Source organism: Cervus canadensis, chromosome 16 (assembly GCF_019320065.1).
Source record: "Cervus canadensis isolate Bull #8, Minnesota chromosome 16, ASM1932006v1, whole genome shotgun sequence".
NCBI classification, from domain to species: Eukaryota; Metazoa; Chordata; class Mammalia; order Artiodactyla; family Cervidae; genus Cervus; species Cervus canadensis.
In genome coordinates this window covers 45,522,181-45,539,779 of record NC_057401.1, presented here as the reverse complement: position 1 = coordinate 45,539,779, position 17,599 = coordinate 45,522,181, and the positions used below count along the sequence as shown (strand labels likewise).

Sequence of the window (17,599 nt, the reverse complement as noted above, 5' to 3'; positions counted from 1 at the left end):
AGTTGAAACCCCCAAATCTGGGAAGCACATTCATTAGTAACTGTACTTATGGAAGCAGCAAGCTGTTTCCTGTATAATACCTCTATAGAGGTTTCCTCTAACTATGTTGAGGCAAAACTTTTGAATAAAAAGTAGTTTAGGAATAGTGCACATATAAATCCTACATTCAGAGGTATGTTCCACCATGTCACACTATTATACATAATCCACAGTCCACCTTCCCTGATTATCACTTCAATAAAAATTAATTAAAATATCATTCAAATTTCAATTCTGAGTTAAAGTTCATACAGTCTAAAGTACATGGATGTAGCTTTTGATCATTGTTTCAATTTCAGTAAGATACACTTGCTACTGTCAGGTCTCGTTGTAAACCATTATGGAAATTTGCTTTTTCAGTCATTTTCTTTTACTCTTCAATAATCTGAATTTTAACATGTGGAATAACCAAAGTCAACTGAGAATATTTTGTACTTTTCTAAAAATTGTCACCAATTCTACACCCAACCCTGTTTAAAACCACTACAACTGTCTATATCTATATTTACATATCTATGTGGAGTTTTATATACTGGTAGCTCAGCTGGTAAAGAATTTGCCTGCAATGCGGGAGCCCCTATTTGATTCCTGGGTTGGGAAGATTCCCTACAGAAGGGATAGTCTACCCACCTTCACCAGGGATAGGATTTCCTGGTGGTTCAGATGGTAAAGAACCCACCTACAATGCCAGAGACCTGGGTTTGATCCCTGTGTTGGGAAGATCCCCTGGGGGAGGGCATTGCAACCCAACATGGACAGAGGAGCCTGACAGGCTGCAGCCCATGGGGTTGCAAAGAGTCAGACACAACTGAGTGACTAAGCATCAGCACACAGCACATGTAATGCACACAAACTTGTACATACATGTATGTATACATGTGCATATACACATATAGTAGTGTCAGAATAATTGCTCACCCGAAAGTCCCCAGGCCCTAATGTCTAGAACTTGTGAATATGTTGCCTTACTTGGCAAATTGACTTTGCAGATGTGATTAAAATTAAGGAATGTAGAATGGGGAAGTTATTCTGGATTTTCCCAGTGGGTCCAATATAATAGTCTTTATAAACAGAAGAACTAAGCAGAACAAAACCATCAAGGAGACTAAGCACAAAAAGGAGGCAGAAGTGAGATTGCAAAATGAAAAGGCCTGGAGGTGTAGTCATTGGTTCTGAGAGAGGGACCCAAATGCAAGGTCCTGACAGAGGTCTCTGGAAGGTGAAGATGGTCTCCAGCTGACAGTCACCTGGGAAATGAGAGCCTCAGCCCTACAACTGAATGGGACTGCATTCTGCCAACAACCTAAATGAGCTTGGAAACAGACTATTCCCTAGAGTCTAGTCTAAGAAATGCAGCCCTGCCATCACCTCCAGCTTGGTCTTGTGAGACACAAGAACTGAGAAACCACCTAGGTCATTGTGTGCCTAGACTTATTACTGTCACTGTTCACATTATGGAGACAAAATCATTCTGCTGGAGCACTTCATTCTTTTATTCCTTCTCCTGAACCATGAGTATTTCTGTACTTTTAATCTGTCCTTAGTTATAGTTCTACATCTAAACATTATAGTTCAAAATATGTGTGCCTTAGCAAATTTACTATATGTACACATTACTGACTTTTTTCCAGCCAAGGAAAATTGATTTTTTTTCAAAATTAGAAAGAACACGGGAAGCATATGCAAGAGACTAAGATTGATATTTCATAATAACTGTTTTTGTTTAAATTAGAATTTATGAATTACTTTTTTAAAGTTTTTTATATAGGAAAGTGAAATCAGGGTCCAAAGATATAAAGTAATGATAAACTTGAAGTCACACAACTCAAAAAATTGTCAATGTGGGATTCAATTTATCACAATCTGACTTCAAAAGGTCTTCTTTTTCAACCACTCCATAATGCCTCACTCAGGAACAGAAACTGTGTCTTCCACTTTATTGTTATCATTGCATAATATCGTGGAGCCTAGCATAATGCTGTACAATGAACAAGTCTTGAATATACATGCATTTCATTGACTTGACCAGAAAAAAAGAGACAAATGTCTTTTGTTTAAGGCCAAAATAGACTAAAACAATGGGCATGACCTTCTAACATTCTGTATAGATATCATCTACCCTGAGAAACTTCCATTAGGGTTTTTAAAGGAAAGGTTTATAATTTATATCTTTCTGCTATTTATAGGAATAATACCTATACTTATAGTTGCGAAGTACAGGAGGATAATGATTGAGAGCACACTTTTGAATCAGATCTTGAGTCTTGGCTCTGCTATTTAATTAACTAAACCTCATTCATCTTTCTCTACTATTTGTTCTTCAATTCAGGCTTCCCAGGTGGCTCAGTGGTAAAGAATCTGCCTGCCAATGCAGGAGATGCGGGTTCAATCCCTAGGTGGAGAAGATCCCATGAAAGAGGAAATGACAACCCACTCCACTATTCTTGTCGGGATAATCCCATAGATTATAGATAGAGGAGCCTGGTGGGCTACAGTCCATGGCATCACAAAGAGTTGGACATGACTGAGAATTTACACACATTCTAATTCATGGGCTGGCAAACCCTGTGGGCTAAATCCATGAGTTGAGACATGTTTGTATATCTGAAAAGTGCTTTAAATGAAAACAGAATAATATGTGACAGAGATTATACATAGCCCTCAAAGTCAAACTACTTACTAACTGACTGTCCATGGGGGTGGGGGTGGGGGGGGTGGGGAATGGATCAATCCTCAATCCAACTCTCCTGTGCCTTATGATTTTGTTAATCTGCTCTGATATCTGGAATATTTCTCCATATTTTCACACAGCTGGCTCCAATTTTCATTTAGATTTTACCTTGAAAATCAACTTTTAGATAAGTTTCCCCATTCATTTTCTTTCAGATCACTTCATGTGACTTTTACAGTATGATTTTTCATACTTATTTATAACAGTCTTTATCATACTGAAAGAGTCAATTCCCAGGCAGGTCGATAAGAAATCCAGGAGTCCGCAAGGGGAGACAGGTCTGGGATTCTCAAGGAGGAGGAAAGGACAAACATTCCCCCCCGCCCCACCTTCCTTAGTCTTAGTCACATAAAACATTTTTATCTTTAAACCTGGAACTGATGATTACACAACAAACAATTCAGTTTAAACTCTGTACTAAGGATTATATAACAACAATGTATCCTGCTTGACTTCCCTAGTGGCTCAGATGGTAAAGCATCTGCCTACAATGCAGGAGACCTGGATTTGATCCCTATGTCAGGAAGATCCCCTGGAGAAAGGTATGGCAACCCACTCCAGTACTCTTGCCTGGAAAATCCCATGGATGGAGGAGCGTGGTAGGCTACAGTCCATGGGGGTCACAGGGGTCGGCCAGGACTGAGTGACTTCACTTTCACTTTCACTTCATCCTGCTTGACGACAGTTTCTCCTTCCTGAAAACCTCTGGCTAATCCTGTTATCTTAAAATATAAATTATGGGAGTGGGTCTAGTAAGATCTTTACAACCTCCAGACATTCTTTTGATTCACTGTAATAGCTAAGTAAAAAGTATATAACTCCCTCACTGCAGATGGTGATTGAAACCATGAAATTAAAAGACACTCCTTGAAAGGAAAGTTATGACCAACCTAGATAGTATATTAAAAAGCAGAGTCATTACTTTGTCAACAAAGGTCTGTCTAGTCAAGGCTATGGTTTTTCCAGTGGTCATGTATGGATGTGAGAGTTGGACTATAAAGAAAGCTGAGCACTGAATAATTGATGCTTTTGAACTGTGGTGTTGGAGAAGATCTTGAGAGTCCCTTGAACAGCAAGGGGATCCAACCAGTCCATCCTAAAGGAGATCAATCCTGGGTGTTCATTGGCAGGACTGATGTTGAAGTTGAAACTTCAATATTTTGGCCACCTGATATGAAGAGCTGACTCATTTGAAAATACCCTGCTGCTGGGAGGGATTGAAGGCAGAAAGAGAAGGGGATGACAGAGAATGAGATGGTTGGATGGCATCACCGACTAAATGGATGTGAGTTTGGGTATACTCCCGGAGTTGGTGATGGACATGGAGGCCTGGCGTGCTGCGGTTAATGGGGTCGCAAAGAGTCGGACATGACTGAGTGACTGAACTGAACTGAACACTAGCGGGGTGCCACTCTCTGTCCCCCTTTTGGTGTCTATGTCAGAAGCTTTCTCTATGTCTTTTATACTTTAATAAAACTTTACTACACAAAAGCTTTGAGCGATCAAGCCTCATCTCTGGCCCTGGATTGAATTATTCTCCTCTGGAGGCCAAGAATCCTGGCATCTTTCGTGGTTCAGCAACAACTTTTCAATACCATTTTCAGTTTATAATAGCATTGATCATTTACCATTTTATGATTGTATTTAAACACACCACATACATACTTTGATTACTGTTTTTCCCACACTTCTGTAATCAAAGAGAGCAAATACTTCTGCCTTTCCATCAATGTATCGTCATGATCTATCATGTGATCATATTTCACAAATTTACTGAAAAACAAATATATGTATAAACATTATCTTACCCTGTGTAAATTCTCATATAACCTACTTATCTCTAAGTATCATTATAGAATGAAGGTAGTGATAAGCGATTTGGAGAATAAAATTAGGAATTATAGCCCTGCTTGAATCATAACATTGCTATTACCTCAGAAAACGCAATTGCTATTCTCTGGTCTCATGAAGTTGACACGCTATTTTTTTCTTTAAGTTTCGCTTTTCTTCAGCAATTTTTAGAAAAATTACTTTCACTCAAATATGTTCATTTCCAAAATATCTACTTCCATTAAATAAGAATAATTGACAGAGAACTCTGTAGAAAAGTGAAACACTGAATTGTGATAATCACCCAGGAAATTGCCTCAATCCTCTGTTTTCTTTGGTTAAGAAGGAAGAGCCTATAGTTTCAGACTTAAGCAGTTGGTTTAAGTACAACAAAAGAAACTTGCTATGATTTTGCTTGAGATAAAATGTCTTCAGTATAGCTGTGTTTCACTTCAGTATGATTTGGGAGTTCAGTACTATTTATAACACTTTCTTGCAAGAAAACAGTGGTATTTTGCACATGGACAGTCCAGTTTAAAAAGGTCTGAATTTTATAAGCTATCATTATAAAAATTAGGAGAACTAGCTAAACTTTCTTAATGTATTGTTTATTAAAACATGAATGTGTTATTGCTATCCTAAAATACTAATAAAATGATGAAAGAATTCTCTAAAAATGTCTTCATTTCTTCCCTCACCCATCCCAATTTCTCTCTTTCTTTCCTCCCTAAACACACAGAAACACACAAATATTTGCATGTATACATACAAAAATTAGATATTTATATATGTTTTGTGGTTTGTATACATATATGCTTATATAGGTTTCTAGTCTTTTGAGGGATCTTTTCTTTGGTAAGATAAGGTACAGTTGTAAAAAATGTTTTTACTTATTTAGTGAAAAATAATGTGTGTTAACTGTCTCAGCAATTCATAGAATGTCTTGCATGCAGTAAGTTTATAAATACTTGTTTAATTGAATTCACTTTGTTCTTTACATTAGTCTTCTTGGGCTATCATATCAAGAGACCATAGACTGGGTGGCTTTTTCTTAGAGCAGGGCTTTTTTCTCGTGAGGCCTGCAAATGGCCACTTTCTCACCATGTCTCTCCCTTTCTCTTATAAGTCAACAGTCCTGTCAGATTAGGGTTCCAATATTAGGGACTCATTTACCCTTAATTAACTTCTAAAGACTATATTTTGATAAAAATGTACATCAGGAGTTAGAACTTCACCTAAAGGGAGGTCACAATTTAGTCTACAACAGTCTCTTTTGAAAAATCTTCTATTTCATTATTTCCAGTTTAGTTTTAAAAATAAAACTCATGGGATTTAATTTAATTTACATATTTAATTGCCTGAATTGAAAAATAGTCTTATTTAGACCATAACTAAATGCCCATCTTTAATCTGAAAATATCTATATAAATTTTTTATATCTTCATATTTAAAGTTATGAATATTAATACTTCTCATATTTTTTCATGATTGGCATGTGGTTATTCTGAGAATAGCTTGCATTAAATATCAAAGGTTGAAAATTTGCTCTGGAAAACAATTTTGCAGCATTTTTAAAAATATTTTACAGTTAAAAGCTCAAAAACCTTTCCCCTCTGAGTTCAATTTATGTAAAGTGATACATTTTTTCCTCTCATCATATGGGAAGTTTTAATCACTCTTATGATTATTTTTTTCAACAACTGGTTGCAAAAATGCCAGCTCTGCATAGGACTTCAGTTCAGTTGCTCAGTCATGTCTGACTCTGTGACTCCATGGACTGAAGCAAGTGGGGCTTCTCTGTCCATCACTAACTCCTGGAGCTTGTTCAAACTCATGTCCGTTGAGTCAGTGATGCCATCCAATCATCTCATCCTCTGTTGTTCCCTTCACCTCCTGTCTTCACTCTTTCCGAGCATCAGGGTCTGAACTCATCCAGTGAGTCAGTTCTTCGCATCAGGTGGCCAAAGTACTGGAGATTCAGCTTCAGCATCAGTCTATCCAATGAATATTCAGGATTGATTTCTTTTATGATTGATTGGTTTGATCTCCTTGCAGTCCAAGGGACTCTCAAGAGTTGTCTCCAACACCACAGTTCAAAAGCATCAATTCCTCAGCATTCAGCTTACTTTGTGGTTCAATTCTCACATCCATATATGACTACTGGAAAAAAAACACATAGCTTTGACTAGACAGACCTTTGTTGGCAAAGTAATGTCTCTGCTTCTAATATGCTGTCTTGGTTGGTCATAACTTTTCTTCCAAGAAGCAGGTGTCTTTTAATTTCATGGCTGCAGTCACCATCTCTAGTGATTTTGGAGCCCAAGAAAACAAAGTCTGTCACTGATTCCACTCTTTCCCCATCTATTTGCCATGAAATGATGGGACCAGATGCCGTGATCTTCGTTTTCTGAGTGCTGAGTTTTAAGCCGACATTTTCACTCTCCACTTTCAATTTCATCAAGAAGCTCTTTAGTTCTTCTTCACTTTCTGCCATAAAGGTGGTGTCATCTGCATATCTGAAGTTATTGATATTGCTCCTGGGAAACTTGATTCCAGCTTGTGCTTCATCCAGCTCAGCATTTTGCATGATGTACTCTACATATAAGTTAAATAAGCAGGGTGACAATATACAGCCTTGATGTACTCCTTTCCCAATTTGGAACCAGTCTGTTGTTCCATGTCCAGTTCTAACTGGTGCTTCTTGGCCTGCAAATAGATTTCTCAGAAGGCAGGTAAGGTGGTCTGGTATTCCCATCTCTTTCAGAATTTTCCACAGTGTATTATGATCCACACAGTCAAAGGTTTTGGCATAGTCAATAAAGCAGAAGTAAATGTTTTTCTGTAACTCGTGCTTTTTCAATGATCCAACAGATGTTGGCAATTTGATCTCTGGTTCCTCTGCCTTTTCTAATCTATCTTGAACATCTGGAAGTTCATGTTTCACGTACTGCTCAAGCTTGACTTGGAGGATTTTGAGCATTAATTTGCTAGCGTGTGACATGAGTGCCATTGTGTGGTAGTCTGAGCATTCTTTGGCATTGCTTTTCTTTGAGATTGGAATGAAAACTGAAATTTTCTGATCTTGTATTCACTGCTGAGTTTTCCAAATTTGTTGGCATAATGAGTGCAGAACTTTCACAGCATCATCATTTAGGATTTGAAATAGCTCAACTGGAATTCCATCACCTCTACTAGCTTTGTTCGTAGTGATGCTTCCTAAGGCCCACTTGACTTTGCATTCCAGGGTGTCTGGCTCTAGGAGAGTGATCACATCATTGTTGTTTTCTGGGTCATGAAGATTTTTTTGTATAGTTCTCTGTATTCTTGCCACTTCTTCTTAATATCTTCTGCTTCTGTTAGGTCCATACCATTTCTGTCCTTTTTAAGCCCATCTTTGCATGAAATGTTTCCTTGGTATCTCTAATTTTCTTGAAGAGATAACTAGTCTTTCCCATTCTATTGTATTTCTCTATTTCTTTGCATTGATTACTGGGGAAGGCTTTCTTATCTCTCCTTGCTATTCTTTGGAACTCTGCATTCAAATGGGTATATCTTTCCTTTTCTCATTTGCCTTTCACTTCTCTTCTTTTCATAGCTATTTGTAAGGCTTCCTTAGACAACCATTTTGCCTTTTTGCATTTCTTTTTTTGGGGGCATAGTCTGGATCACTGCCTCTTATACAATGTCATGAATTATCTGTAATTCTTCAGGTACTCTATCAGATCTAATCCCTTGAATCTATTTTTCATTTCCACTGTATAATCGTAAGGGATTTGATTTAGGTCATACCTAAATGGTCTAGTGGTTTTCCCTACTTTCTTCAATTTAAGCCTGAATTTGGCAATAAGGAGTTCATGATCTGAGCCACAGTCAGTTCCCAGTCTTCTTTTTGCCAACTCCATCTTTGAGGTCATCTTTTTTTCAATCTTTGGCTACTAAGAATATAATCAATCTGATTTCAGTATCGACCATCTGGTAATGTCCATGTGTAGGTTCTTCTCTTGTGTTGTTTGAAGAGGGTGTTTGCTATGACCAGTGCATTTTCTTGGCAAAACTCTATTATCCTTTGCCCTGCTTCATTTTGTACTCCGAGGCCAAATTTGCCTGTTACTCCAGATATATCTTGACTTCCTACTTTTGCAGTCCAGTCCCCTATGAAGTTATCTCTAGTCTTTCCCATTCTATTGATTCCCTCTAGCTCTTTGCATAGATCACTTAAGAAGATTTTCTTATCCCTACTACTATTCTTTGGAATGCCTCATTCAGATGGATACATCTTTCCTTTTCTCTTTTGCCTTTAGTTTCTCTTCTTTTCTCAGCTATTTGTAATGCCTCCTCAGACAACCAGTTTGCCTTTTTGCATAGGACTAAGTTGTGTTAAATAGTTTAATATTAGGTATACTGTGTAATAAATTATATAGATAAATCAATTTTATCTTCCTTATTATATCATAATGAAACTTCACTTGATTTTTTTTAACAGAAAATACTTGAAAAAGCTTTCACTATTTGAACTCATTCATCATAACCCACTAAATTTCTTCTCTGTTGTAAGCACTTCAATTCTTTATTATGTGGCAAATTTCTAGATTACCTTCCCTCCTCACTATTCCTTGTACATACCTTCTAGTCTTAGAAAAAGTTATGGTAATCAAAACTAAATACACATTGGTGCACTCTGGCCAGAGGAAATACAAATAGCTCCTTAAACAAAGGGTATATTATGGCATTTACAACAAATGAAACTTAGGCTAACAAATGCGCAGAACTTATGCAAAGTAAATGACATATTTTAAAACTTTATTCAGACTTACCTGCCTCCAAAATCATAGCTATGTTTTCTTCCTAAAATTTAGAGAACAGATAAGAAATTTTTGATACTTCGATATGTGCATCACCTAAAACAATATAGATATATTTCTTTTATGAAAGACTCTACCAAATACATTAAGAGATACAGCATGGATAAAGAATAACATTAAATAACTAAATGTGTTGTCTGTTAGAACAGAACAATGTGTTGTCTGATTGCAACTGATTCCAGTCAAGCTGTCCTTCAACCCATTTTTCCTTTATATGACAAATAGATACGCAATTGCTACTAGCTTCAAAATTTTTGTCCTTGGAAGTAAGCATGAATCCAGAAGATTGGGTTAAATATTTTTTAACAGAAATGAAATAGAATGAAAACAAAGTTACTTAATGCCAATGTTAGCAGACTACAGAGACTTCTGACATGAGTCTATAAATAATCTTTGGAACGTCACCAGTATAGACAGTACATATATCTCTGAAAAGCCTCCTAAGTATCCTGCTTTATATTAATTACCCATTTTTTCACTCACCGATTTTTTTTTTACTTTAATTTTTGTTTATTAGAGGCCTCACTTATCATTCTATTTCTATCATCTTAACTTATTTGAGTAAAAGACAACTGAAAGTGTTTTCATATAAACAGCCTTGGCTACTTGAGTTGGGATTCCTTTTTAATAAACATGATGCATGAGAATACATTTCTTCCTGGGAACACATATATACAGACAGGCACACTGGCCATAATTTCCAGAGCAAGGCTTTGAGTAGGATTCAGAGTCTAACCTTTTCCCAATATGACTCCTATCCCTGCAGGAACTTTAAACATTACCGATGTCAGTGAACTTAAGCATTCTGTGAATGGACTGGGTTGCCTTTTTCTTCCTACATTGTTTCAGACATCTTACAAATATATTGTGTAAAGGTACTGTCAAATTTGTTAAAAGTTTATTAAAATGTGTTGATACATAATCATTGACATTATCCTTTAAACATGACAGTGGGTAGAAGAATTAGTACTTTGAGGCAAAGTATAATCCTTCTCAATCCCTGCTTCGTAATCTATAAAATCAAGAAAACAGACACATTACATTGTGTCCCCATCATGGGATGGCTTAGTAATTATCAGCTATTTCATTTATTATATTGATATTGGTAAGAGAAGTACATCATAGAACACTATTAGGCTTAATAAAGATTTCTAATACTTGGCATTCTTTAGTCAGGGGAAGTATGGAGTACTAGTACTGACAATTAGCTCAGTTTGTGGATTGATATATTCAGCTCTAAATTTCCTACTTTTATTAATTAGCCTATTTTTAAAAGTTGGTATGATCTAATATGCTTGGTTAATAGATATCACCATATTTGATTCTCAAGGAAACACTGTGATTCAAGGATTCTCATACATGTTTTACAAATGTGGCTCCAAGAGGCTATGTATTTCTCAGAAGCAAATCATAAAGACACTTTGCACAAAAGGAGCTCTTGATATAGCTAATGAAAGAAGGCATACACAACTTCAATATCAATCAAATTAAAAAATAATTATAATTTTGAGAAAGACACAATACCTAGCCATATTTGTTATCTAAATATTATGATTTTTTTTTTTTTTTTAATACTGAGTTTTCTTTCATGCACTGACATGAAAACTTACATGTGATTTGTACACAAGGTCTTTTGGTTAAAATTTGCCCTGAACAGTGAAGGTTATATTTAAAGAGAAAGTAAATATGCACTCAGTTTAAACTTCAAGATGGGAAAAGAGACCATCTGGCTTATTTCAGTGCCTTTACTGTGAAAATATGACTATAGTGGCTTACACACTATTGTTGACACCTCTTTTAAATCTACTCTTCTGGATCATTTCTTACAATATCTCTATAAGGGAGACATGCAAGAGGTGGCAGAGAGGTTTATAATAAATTTCAAAACAATTAGTGGTAACTTTTAGAAGATCTTTAAAACAGCAGATGAACTAAGGTTAGCTATCCTCCATAATCTTATCAGCTTATGTTTAAAAACATAAAACACAACAATCTAAGTACATTCTGATATCTTTAAAATAATAAGAAATGTGTTGCAAGCTTTTAAGTACAATGTTCTCTTAACCATGTACATTTACAAAAATATGTTCAAAATTTAAGACTGCATTAAATTTTTCATGACTGTTTTTGAGTGTTTTAAACACAGTAGTTAATCTTGAAATGAACTTCATTGCCATGAAGCAGTAATATACTACAGAATTTTAACTATACTGGCAAAAGATTGGATTTATTTTAGGAAGAAGTAAGATATTCATACATATATGTAGCCAAAAGTGTGAAAAATACAATCTGCTTTATACTATCTTCTGTTATTAGAGACACATATTCAAATTAAATGATTGCTGTAAAGCATGTTTAAAAAAAAAAAAAGGTGCAAATCTTAAAATATTGCCTGTGAAGCAAATCTCATGAGAGGGCAATGTGTGAGCTTTCTTGGATTTTTGTCATAATACAAAAATGAAATAAAATTTTTTTCAAAAGAATTCTGATTTCTTACAGCATATTAGTGCATACACACAAAAATAGGCAGAAAAGGAATTGTGATTTAGAACAATTTACAAGAAAATAATACTGCTAGAAATATAATGTTTCAATGTTTTCTGGATGAGTTCTGTCACTGTACATCTGTTGATTTTATCTTTTTAATGTTGTTTAGTTATAGTAAAATTTCACCTAAAGGAATTCATAACATTAGAGATATTTTATGGGAAATAATAATATGAACCAGAACATCAGTTCAGTTCAGTCACTCAGTCGTGTCTGACTTTTTGCAACCCCATGGACTGCAGCACACCAGGCCTCCCTGTCCATCACCAACTCCTGGATTTTACCCAAACTCATGTCCATTGAGTCGGTGATGCCATCCAACAATCTCATCCTCTGCTGTTCCCTTCTGCTCACGCCTTCAACCTTTCCCAGCATTAGGGTCTTTTTAATTGACTTAGTTATTCACAACAGCTGGCCAAAGTATTGGAGATTCGGCTTCAGCATCAATTCTTCCAATGAATATTCAGGACTGATCTCCTTTAGGGTGGACTGGTTGGATCCCCTTGCAGTCCAAGGGACTCTCAAGAATCTCCTCCAACACCACAGTTCAAAAGCATCAATTCTTTGGCGTTCAGCTTTCTTTACAGTCCAACTCTCACATTCATACATGACCACTGGAAAAACCATAGCCCCCACGCCCAAGGTCAGGGGCGGCGGCCTAGAGGAGCAATCCCATGTCCAAGGAGCGGTGGCTGAGCCGGTGCAGGAGGGCCGAGAGGAGCTACTCCATGTTCAAGGTCAGGAGGGGGGCCGTAAGGAGATATCCCTCCTCCAAGGTAAGGAGGAGCAGCTGCGCTTTGCTGGAGCAGCCGTGAAGAGATACCCCATGTCTAACGTGAGAGAAAACCAAGTAAGACGGTAGGTGTTGCGAGAGGGCATCAGAGGGCAGACAGACTAAAACCATAACCACAGAAAACTAGCCAATCTGATCACACGGACCACAGCCTTGTCTAACTCAATGAAACTAAGCCATGCCGTGTGGGGCCACCCAAGATGGACGGGTCATGGTGGAGAGGTCTGACAGAATGTGATCCACTGGAGAAGGGAATGGAAACCACTTCAGTATTCTTGCCTTGAGAACCCCATGAATAGTATGAAAAGGCAAAATGATAGGCTACTGAAAGAGGAACTCCCCAGTTCAGTAGGTGCCCAATATACTACTGGAGATCAGTGGAGAAATAACTCCAGAAAGAATGAAGGGATGGAGCCAAAGAAAAACAATACCCAGTTGTGGATGTGACTGTTGATAGAAGCAAAGTCCAACGCTATAAAGAGCAATATTGCATAGGAACCTGGAATGTTAGGTCCATGAATCAAGGCAAACTGGAAGTAGTCAAAAAGGAGATGGCAAGAGTGAACATCAACATTCTAGGAGTCAGTGAACTAAAATGGACTGGAAGGGGTGACTTTAACTCAGATGACCATTATATCTACTACTGTGGGCAGGAATCCCTTAGAAGAAATGGAGTAGCCATCATGGTCAACAAAGACTCTGAAATGCAGCACTTGGATGCAATCTCAAAAACGACAGAATGATCTCTGTTCATTTCCAAGGAAAACCATTCAATATCATGGTAATCCAAGCCTATGCCCCAAACAGTAATGCTGAAGAAGCTGAAGTTGAATGGTTCTATGAAGACCTACAAGACCTTCTAGAAGTAACACCCAAAAAAGATGTCCTTTTCATCATCTGTTAGGATTTGAAATAGCTCAATTGGAATTCCATCATCTCCACTAGCTTTCTTCACAGTGATGCTTCCTGAGGCCCACTTGACTTTGCATTCCAGGATGGCTGGCTCTAGGTGAGTAATTACACCATAGTGATTATCTGGGTCATGAAGATCTTTTTTGTATAGTTCTTCTGTGTATTCTTGCTACCTCTTCTAAACATCTTCTGCTTCTGTTAATCCATACAATTTCTATCCTTTATTGTGCCCATCCTTGGATTAAAATTTCCCTTGGTATCTCTAATTTTCTTGAAGAGATCTCTAGTCTTTCCCATTCTATTGTTGTCCTCTATTTCTTTGCATTGATCACTGAGGAAGGTTTTCTTATGTCTCCTTGCTCTTCTTTGGAACTCTGCATTCAAATGGGTATATCTTTCCTTTTCTCCTTTGCCTTTTACTTCTCTTTTCTCAGCTATTTGTAAGGCCTCCTCAGGCATCCATTTTGCCATTTTGCATTTCTCTTTTGGGGGGATGGTCTTGATCGCTGCCTCCTCTACAGTGTCACGCATCTCCGTCCATCGTTCTTCAGGCACTCTCTATCAGATCTAGTCCCTTGAATCAGTTTCTCACTTCCACTGTAAGAGATCTGAGTTTGGTCACACCTGAATGGTCTGGTGGGTTTCCCTACTTTGTTCAACTTAAGCCTGAATTTTGCAGTAAGGAGCTCATGATCTGAGCCACAGCCAGTTCCCGATCTTGTTTTTGCTGACTCTATAGAGCTTCTCCATCCAACATAAATAATAAAATTTTAAAAAACTCTTTACTCTAGATGCACATTTGGTGTGCATATATTTTTGTGTTTGATCAGCAGCCCATAAACACCAATATATTTCTGAGAAATTTTCACCACTTACTACTGTCATCTTGGCCTCACAACTGCACAGGACTCAGACCTGACTCCTTTACTTCTTCTGTCCACAAAAATTTTTCCAAAGTGAGCACGGAGCATGAATCAAACCAGAGTCCCCTCATAGATTATATGTGATTGATGTGGGGAAATAAAAAATACCTTCCCCTAGGTTTGATGTACACAACAGTATGCATGAATATACTCAGTAGCTATCTTTGCCTTTTACAACTGTTACTTGGTTTTTATAATTTAGATAATTGTTGTCACAGTATCAATTATTTTAGATCATTTCATTTTCTTAATGATATATAAGAATGCTGGCATCATTTGAGTAGTTATATTGCAATTTGATTTACAATAAAGTAAATACATCATGAATACATATTTATTTTTCATTGATTTTGATGAAAAAAATAGATCCTTTAAGAAAAATACTGCAAGCTCATAATAAGGTATAATATTGTGAAAAATTCCTATTTAGGTGAAGAATCAATTTTCAGTAATTGCCTATTTGGTCACAAATCAATATTTTTTGGAAAATTATTCAGAGCTGAAAATAAAGTACTAAAAATAGAAATATACTATGATACCAGAAATTTAAAACAACTGAACATATGTCTCATTTTGGTTAAATTTTTTTCAATAACTTTAATATAAGTTCAAAAGGAAAATTTGGAATATTTATGCATTTTTACTGCCTTCACTGTGGTAATATCACAGTGGGTGTATACTTATGTTGAAAACCATCAAAATGTATACATCAAATATGTGCATTTTCATTTATTAAATATATTCAATAAAGCTGTAAAATACATTATGGAAATAACTTTTAAAAATACCTTAATAGGTTTTTAAAATACATATATATATATGTATATATATATATGAAATATATTCATGTCACCAGCTATATAAATAAATGTGCTAGTTATGAGTAGTTCATGCTTATTTTGATATGAACATTTTTGTCATTTTTGTACATATGTTCACTAACATTTATTTCCTTCTCCTTTCTCATCTCCTTTTCCTCTAACATGAGATGTGTTCATTGTTTTATTTCTTTATTTGACAGTCTCAGGTCTTAGCTATGGCATGCGTGTGGGGTCCTCATTGTTGTGTGTGAGATCTTTCATTGTGGCCCAGTAACTCTCTAGTTGAGGCACACAGGCTCTGGAAAAAACAGACTCAGTAGCTGTTGCATATGGACTCTCTGGTGGTGGCAGAGGGGCTTAGTTGTCCAAAACATGTGGGATATTAATTCCCCAGCCAGGTCTCAAAACAAAGACCCCTGCATTGCAAAGCAGATTCTTAACCACTGGACAACCAAGGAAGCTCTAAGATGTATTAATTACAATTAGCTTCATATCTCATTATTTAAACTGCATTGTATCAAAAGAGAGGGTAAATCAGCTAGGGACACAATGAACATCACTGAACATCACTGAAAGCTAGCAGACTTTTCTAGGGAAAGAGCCACTGTGTTTTCAGTTAATTGGGATAGTTGGATGATGTTAGGTGAAGCATGATTATCTTCTTTATTTGGAAATGAAGTATGTTTTAAGGAGATATGTGTAAGTGTCAAGTTGGCACTCATATGCTTTCAATGTGCCAACCTGGTTATGTTGGGCTACATTTCTGAGATAATTCCCTTTCTAGTGTGTTTCTCATTAGGATGGGCCACAAGAGAGATTCTTGTTTTTGGTTTGGAGAACAAAGGTGAAGTAGAACTTTTAAGCATTCACATCCTGGTAAAGATATAACTGCTCATATCACTGGCTAGAGACAGAATCTGAACCCACAAGTATTTGCTTTCCTTTGGTTCTTCCTTGAAACTTTCTACATATACGCTAAGTGAACATATTTAGTTCTGTTAGGAAGGGCCTATCTACCACAGGATACTTATACCATCAAGATCAGAGGCTACAAAACCGATACAGTTTTCAGTCCATCATCACAAGCTCCAGCTTGTGCTGTGGATTTCAGTTGGTTCTTGTTCTCCCTTATTTTACATCAATTTTCCCTTCCCCACTTTTCCTTAGACCTTGACTCAAAAACCAGTACAAATGAAAGAAACTTCCAGAGGCTGCTTAACCAGAATGCTTAGCTAACTCTAGCAATTACAAGATCAAATCCTTGTAATAAACACAAATCCAGCAAGCAAACTAGCTAGCTAGCCAAGTAGATAGATATAACTCTAACTGATAGCAGAGCATTGAGTCATATCTTAACTGATGAAGTGAAGCATATAGTGAAGGCTGTCAACAGAAAAAAAGTACAAGAATAAAGATGTTTCAATTCACTATACTTTATATAATTAATTACTTATACCAAAACTATGTGGTAGATACACATTTTATTCAACAAGAAATTGAGCTTTAGAAAGCATTATAAACTTATTGTCAGTGTTCTAGCTAATCTTGGTGAATCCATTTCAGTTAACAAAAAAATTATCCTTAATTGTCATCATCATCTTAAAAAACTCATTTTGCCATCCTTTACTAGAGAGGTGTTACAATTTTCTGATGCAAAATCACATAAGTCATACATGTATTTTTCTTATTTACTTTTTATAAAACCTGCATATACCAATGAGCTAAAAATTTGAAGGTAAATTTAAAAAGTGTGATTAGTCTGCAAATTCATTTCTTAAGCAGTTTTTTTTTTTCACAATGTCATTCCATCTGCCTCAATTCTTTTTTTTTTTCTTTTTGTTATAATAAAAATACATCAATTTATTGCTAACGCACAAGGTTGGGGGGTTCATTTGTTTTTTAGGAAAAAAGAGCATATGGACAATTCTGTATAAAGTTCTTTATCCATCTAATTTCTTTTAGAAGTTTATTCAAAATGATAAATTTGGAATAAAGTTAAATATAACTAATACATTAGTAGTAGGTTATTCTTGCCAAGAAAACATGATATTAATGGTATTGTGTTGGTACATATTGTTTAGCAATAGAAATAAGTAAAAGAACTATGACTTCTGTATATATTTAAATAACAAAACTATAAA

At 36.2% G+C, this 17,599-nt stretch overlaps 1 protein-coding gene across 1 annotated transcript in view; it reads right to left on the bottom strand.

The window, feature by feature from the left end:
* Positions 1-17,599, bottom strand: part of LOC122454590 — a 361,135-nt gene that overhangs the window by 176,075 nt on the left and 167,461 nt on the right. The gene's annotated exons all lie outside the window — the stretch shown is intronic.